Here is a 6000-nt window from a genome sequence, read left to right on the forward strand (position 1 = left end):
CTAGTGAAAAGTTTGAGAAGTTTTATGAGAATATGTGGTGTTAGTGAGCTCTGATCTCCGTCCAAGGGCACATTGCATTCAAGCTAGAAATCGAGCAAACAGAGTACTGGGTTTTATATCAAGGAGCGTAAGCAAGTGCCGAAGTCTTCCTCAAACTACATTTAGCATTAGTTAGACCTCATCTTGATTATGCGGTTCCGTTCTGGTCAGATAACTATAGAATGGATATAAAAATGTTAGAGTCGGTGCAGAGAAGGATAACTAAGATGATTCAAGAGTTACGAAACTTGCCATACGAGGAAAGACACAGTTAACCTTACATTCTTTAGAAAGGCGAAGGGTGCGTGGAGACATGATCGAGGTTTATAAATGGATGAAGGGCTGTAATGGGAGATATTAAAAAGGTTCTGTCGGTAAGAGAACCGGGTAGGACACGTAGTAATGGGTTTAAACTGGATAGATTCAGATGCAACAAGGAACTAGGCAAAAAATGGTTTAATAACAGAGTGGTAGATGAGTGGAACAGGCTGAGTCATGTGGTGAGTGCCAGTACAATTGTCGCATTAAAAAATAGATTAGATAAATTCATGGACAGCGATATTAGGTGGGGTTAGATTCACGGGAGCTTCGGTTCAAAGGAGCTGCCTTGTACAGGCCTACCGGCCTCTTGCAGACTCCTACGTTCTTATGTTCTTATGTTGTTAATTACCGAATGACTAAGGCTTCATTTGATAATTTGCTGCAACTTCTAAGGTCTCATCTCCAAACAAAACACACAGTTCAGGAGGTCAATATCTGCCGAGGAAAGATTGACAATTACACTAATTGAATAAACAAATCAACGTCAAACATGGTGGTCGACCGCGCGGCGGAACCGCCCAGTGTGACCACGTGCATTGAACTGTGTGTTGTGTCCTCAATCGTGGCGGGAAGCGGCAGCGCGGCAGGGCGGTTCTGCCGCAGCATGCTGCGGTGGTGGGCGGCTGCCGCCCAGTGTGACACCAATTGGTTTGTGTGTGTTTTATCGCAAAAGCGGCGAAACCGCTCGGCGAAACCGCGCGGCAAAACCGCCTAGTGTGACACCGGCCTAATTGAATGTTGTGCTCGCTGCTGAGTCACGGCCTCGCTGACCGTCTCCCCAAGTTCCCACCATTTTGTCCTGCTTTTCGTTTCCATCACAGCTCCCGTTTCCATTATTTCATTTATTTATTGGAGTTACTGGATAATTCTTCATGTCCGATTCTTTTTTTAGGTTGCTAATATATATTGTTATTATTATTAGACTCTGATCGAGTACTTCCATAATATCTATACATGCTATTTTTTTACCGAAAAAATAAATATTCACTTCATTCAGAGAGAACGACAGAAACGAAAGACAGACAGACAATGCAGATTATAGATAGATAGATAGATAGAGAGAGAGAGAGAGAGAGTTTTTACCTGAGTTTTCGGTACCGGTACTCAAATTAACGGTACTTGCCCATCCCTACTTGCCAGCGTGACCAAGCAGCTGCTGCTGCCTGTAATATCGTACGGCTTTGGCCAAAATTGTCGTACTTTTTGCCTAACTTCTCGTAGTGAATTGTAAAACCTATGTTTGCAGTACAAAAGTCAGTATAGTTAATTCATAGCTATTTTTATACTTTCTTACTATATTCACACACACTCCTATTGCTTCCCAAGAGGTATGAAATTAAGGTTAGATGTCGTTCATCAGCAGTACGTCATAAGGTATAGGAATCGATCGAGACATGGGCGCGTTAAATATAACGAATCTTATTTGTAACTTGTTTGTTTTAATGCTGTCAAGAAGGTCTCGTATATCCTATGAACTTTGGCGTCTATCTTACCAAATGTCCTATTTATATAATAATTATCATACATCTCGCTGTTCTAAACCGCTGTTTGAAACAAAAACATTTGACGGTAGTGATGCGGTAGTAATGTGTAATAATGAATATTCCACAATTTGTGATTGATTGATTGATTAATTGATAGTTTATTGTTGCAGGGTATAAAATCTTTTATTGTCAAATAAATACGAATCATATACTTATGTTTGCTTTAACCCGGTAGCAACGGGGATCATGTTTCTTAATCCCTCCAAGCGAGAAAAATGAGAAAAACTATTTCATAATACATATCAAAGCAGTTGTGATCATATTATGTATCATCTATTTTTTGGGGTTTACAATATCACGGCACAAATTTAGCCCGTCGCTGCTCTCTCTTCTCTTCTCTTCTCCTCTCTTCTTTTCTCTTTCTCTTTCTCTTTTTCATCTCTGGTGATCAAATTAATTAAGACATCACCACTCCACAACCATTTCTCTCCGTAAAACATGTAACCAATCCCTCTCAGTAATTGGTGCCCGACCTGTATGCTGTATTTTCTCCATTTACTGGTTAATACACCTCTAACAATGACATACATGATTGTGTAACACGGTTGGTTGACGTCGAGTCAACTAAAGACTTATTGTGCATGGGTAAATTTTTCTCCTTCCTACCCAAATACTGCCTTCTGTTTTCTCGTAGTGAGTTTTGATCACATCTGAGACCTCTACTTAGAAGGCTGTACTACATCCTTCTACATTAAAAGTGAGGCCACGGTCAATATATAATGAATACTATACAGAGGATGTGTGAGGGATCAAGGCGGGTGTGGAACATTTCATCTCAGCTTCTACGGAATAAGGACAAGGAAATGCTGGCGTTTTTTCTTTGAAAACATGTATATGGGTGCAGGATGGGTGATGTTTGGAGGAAGTGAAGGGAAGATGATGCGTGGGGGCAAGGCAGCGACTGAGGGCTTTGGAGACACTATGCACCTCCTCCTCCTCCTCTTCAAGCTCATTACATCTTCAAATTATTTTTTCGATGTATTCTTGATGCTGAAAGGTGTTTCCGTCGAGTCACTAGCTTGGTTTTCTTTACATTACTTCTAGGTTTTCTTTTTACATACTTTAAAGGCCTGAATGACATTATATCGCACTGTAGCCTATTGATACAAAATGTTCAGCCACAGTTTAAAGATAGACTTGGAACACACACACACACACTCTCTCTCTCTCTCTCTCTCTCTCTCTCTCTCTCTCTCTCTCTCTCAGTTCATTAGTCACTCAGTCACTGTCTATTTGTCTGTCTGCCTGTCTACTCGTCCGTTCGTGTTTCTGTTTGACGCTCACGGCCATGGAAAACGAAATCAATCAGTTTTTACATAAGAAAGAAGCGGCGTCCTTTGTCCCGCTTCCTCGCACGTTCTGTGAAGCGAGGAGCGAAAATAACGTTTCCAGCACAAACATGCGCATATATACACAAAAAGCAACAGTAGTAGTAGTAGTAGTAGTAGTAGTAGTAGTAGTAGTAGTGGTAGTAATAGTAATAGTAGTAGTAGTAGTAATAGTAGTAGTAGTAGTTGTAATAATAGTAGTAGTAGGCTAGTGTTTTAAGAGTCACATAAATATCCCCATCTGTGTGGTCAGAATATCTATGTAAATCTATGTCAATCTCTCTCTCTCTCTCTCTCTCTCTCTCTCTCTCTCTCTCTCTCTCTCTCTCTCTCTCTCTCTCTCCATTGCGGGCTGAATTTATGGCGTCTATTTTCTGCGTGTTGTGGCGACGGCTGTTGTGGAATCGCAACCGTATATCACAGGCTCGCGTCTTTCCCTGTGATTTTCTTTTAGTTGCCGTTCCTCCACTTTCTCTCTATACCTTGCGTTTCATCCCTTTCTGTTTCAATGGAGAGTTTGCGTGCGTGCCCCGCCTATGCTATGGTGCCACAATGAGTTCTTTCAGACTATGTAATGGTTCTTTCAGGGTCGTATTCTTATTAACACTCCAGCGCCCAAGCTCACATATTTGACAAGGCTTTCGTAGGCGTTTTGGGCATGTCCAGGGGTAGTTTAAGGACCCTGGAAGTAGTGTGACCCTTCTTCTGTACCATGAACGTGAAAACCCCCTCACGAAAACTCGATTAATCTCCTCCTACTTCTTCAGATCTCCTTTTCGACCTTTGGATATAGTTGATGTGCGAGGAGGAAGCGTCTGAAAATACCGACTTTATATGTATACGTAGATGTAGATACCGATTAAAAGATGCTAGCAGTGTAGATGTAAGTGTGTGTGTGTGTGTGTGTGTGTGTGTGTGTGTGTACCCCTATTATAACGAGCGTCTTTGATATCCAGCCAAAACAACACCTGACAAGGAGAAGCTTTGAAGTTACCTTATTACCGACGTGCCACACAGGTAGTACAGGCTCTCACCCTCCACCGCTTCGTATTCGTTGCAGCCGTGTGGGGAAGGGCTTCGGAAACGGGGTGGGGGGGTGAGGGGGGAGTTCTATGATGTGGGGCGTGCTCTTAGTAGCCTCAGCTCCAGCCTTTAATTTGGCTGATTCTGTTTAGTCCCATATGTTTTATTTTTCATTTCTGTACTTCCCACTTCCTCCTCAATCCCTTCTGAATACGTAAGGGTAAAGTTGTGGGCGTACGTTATAGCTGTGCGTGGCCTCTGTGAAGCTACTGTTAATTAATTTTCTTCAGACATCTTCTTCTACTACATTATGCCTTTTCTTTAGACTTCTACTTCTACTATATATTTCCTTCCTCAGGCTTCTTCAGACTTCATACTTCATCAGACCTCATCAGACTTCTATTTCTACCATAATTCCTTTTCTTCAGACAATTCCTCTTCTTCAGATAACTTTTACCGTATCAATGTCTATAACAGTTCAACAAGGCCTCTGTGAAGCTACTATTTAATTCATTTTCTTCAGACATCTTCTACTATATTATGCCTTTTCTTCAGACTTCTACTTCCATTATATATTTCCTTCCTCAGACATCTTCTTCAGACTTCATCAGACTTCTACTTCTACCATAAGTCCTTTTCTTCAGACTTCTTCTACTATATAATTCCTCTACTTCAGATAACTTGTACCGTATCAATGTTTATAACAGTTCTACAAGGTATGTGCTGCCTTGTGTCAGCGTGTAATTAACAGGTCGTGACGTATACGTGTGCTGGTGAGAAGGCGTTGGAGGGTGTGAGTCTCTACCTTTGTGACACGTCGGTAATCAGGTAACTTCAAAGCTTCTCGTCGTCAGTTGTTTTGACCGGCTATCAAAGACGTTCGTTACACACACACACACACACACACACACACACACACACACACTGCTATCTTTCAATCGGTATATATAGGCTATGTGTACGTACAAAAATCTATATGTCAAGTTGTTAAGTTTCGCCTCATTTTGTTTAGCCTCTTCGCCCCTCGACTCCTCTAATTTAAGTGAAACACGAGATCAGTCGGTGAGCTACATCGACTCATCAGCGAAATTCATCCTCGGGTAGAAAAAAATATATAAAGCAATATTAAAAAAAAAAGTGGGATCATCGAAAATTCAGGAACAGGAAGCGTTTATCTAACATCAATCGGCCAATTTTTACACAAATGCTCCCAACTTCGGGCTCGGTTGGCTAAAAAAAAAAAAAAATAGTTGGTTGCTGGAGAGGCAGAGACGACACCTGGCCCTCCACCGCCACCCCGCGTGTGTGTGTGTGTGTTTGTCTGTTCAAATGTTGCCCCTGCGCTTGTGTCTGTTTTTATCTGTCTGTCTGTCTTGCCTGTGTTTATTTTGTCTGTCTGTCTTGCCTGTGTTTATTTTCTCTGTCTGTCTGTCTGCCTCCATGCCTGACAGTCTATATTTCTTTCAGAGTGACCCGCATTTTCTCGTCTCTTTGTGCATGCATGTGTCTATTTATCTTTTACGCGTGAATTTGTGTTTGGCATGTCCGGTTCTCTGTCGATTATGTCAAGCCAGCCTCTCTCTCTCTCTCTCTCTCTCTCTCTCTCTCTCTCTCTCTCTCTCTCTCTCTCTCTCCTACTCTTCCATCTGCGTTGTTTTAAGCCTACTGTTTTGCTCCTCCTCCTTCTCTCTTCTCTCCCTCCTACCGCTCTTTCTCTCCCTCCTTCTGCAACTCCTCCACTTCCT

This window comes from Eriocheir sinensis, chromosome 2, assembly GCF_024679095.1.
Source record: "Eriocheir sinensis breed Jianghai 21 chromosome 2, ASM2467909v1, whole genome shotgun sequence".
In the NCBI taxonomy this organism is placed as follows: domain Eukaryota; kingdom Metazoa; phylum Arthropoda; class Malacostraca; order Decapoda; family Varunidae; genus Eriocheir; species Eriocheir sinensis.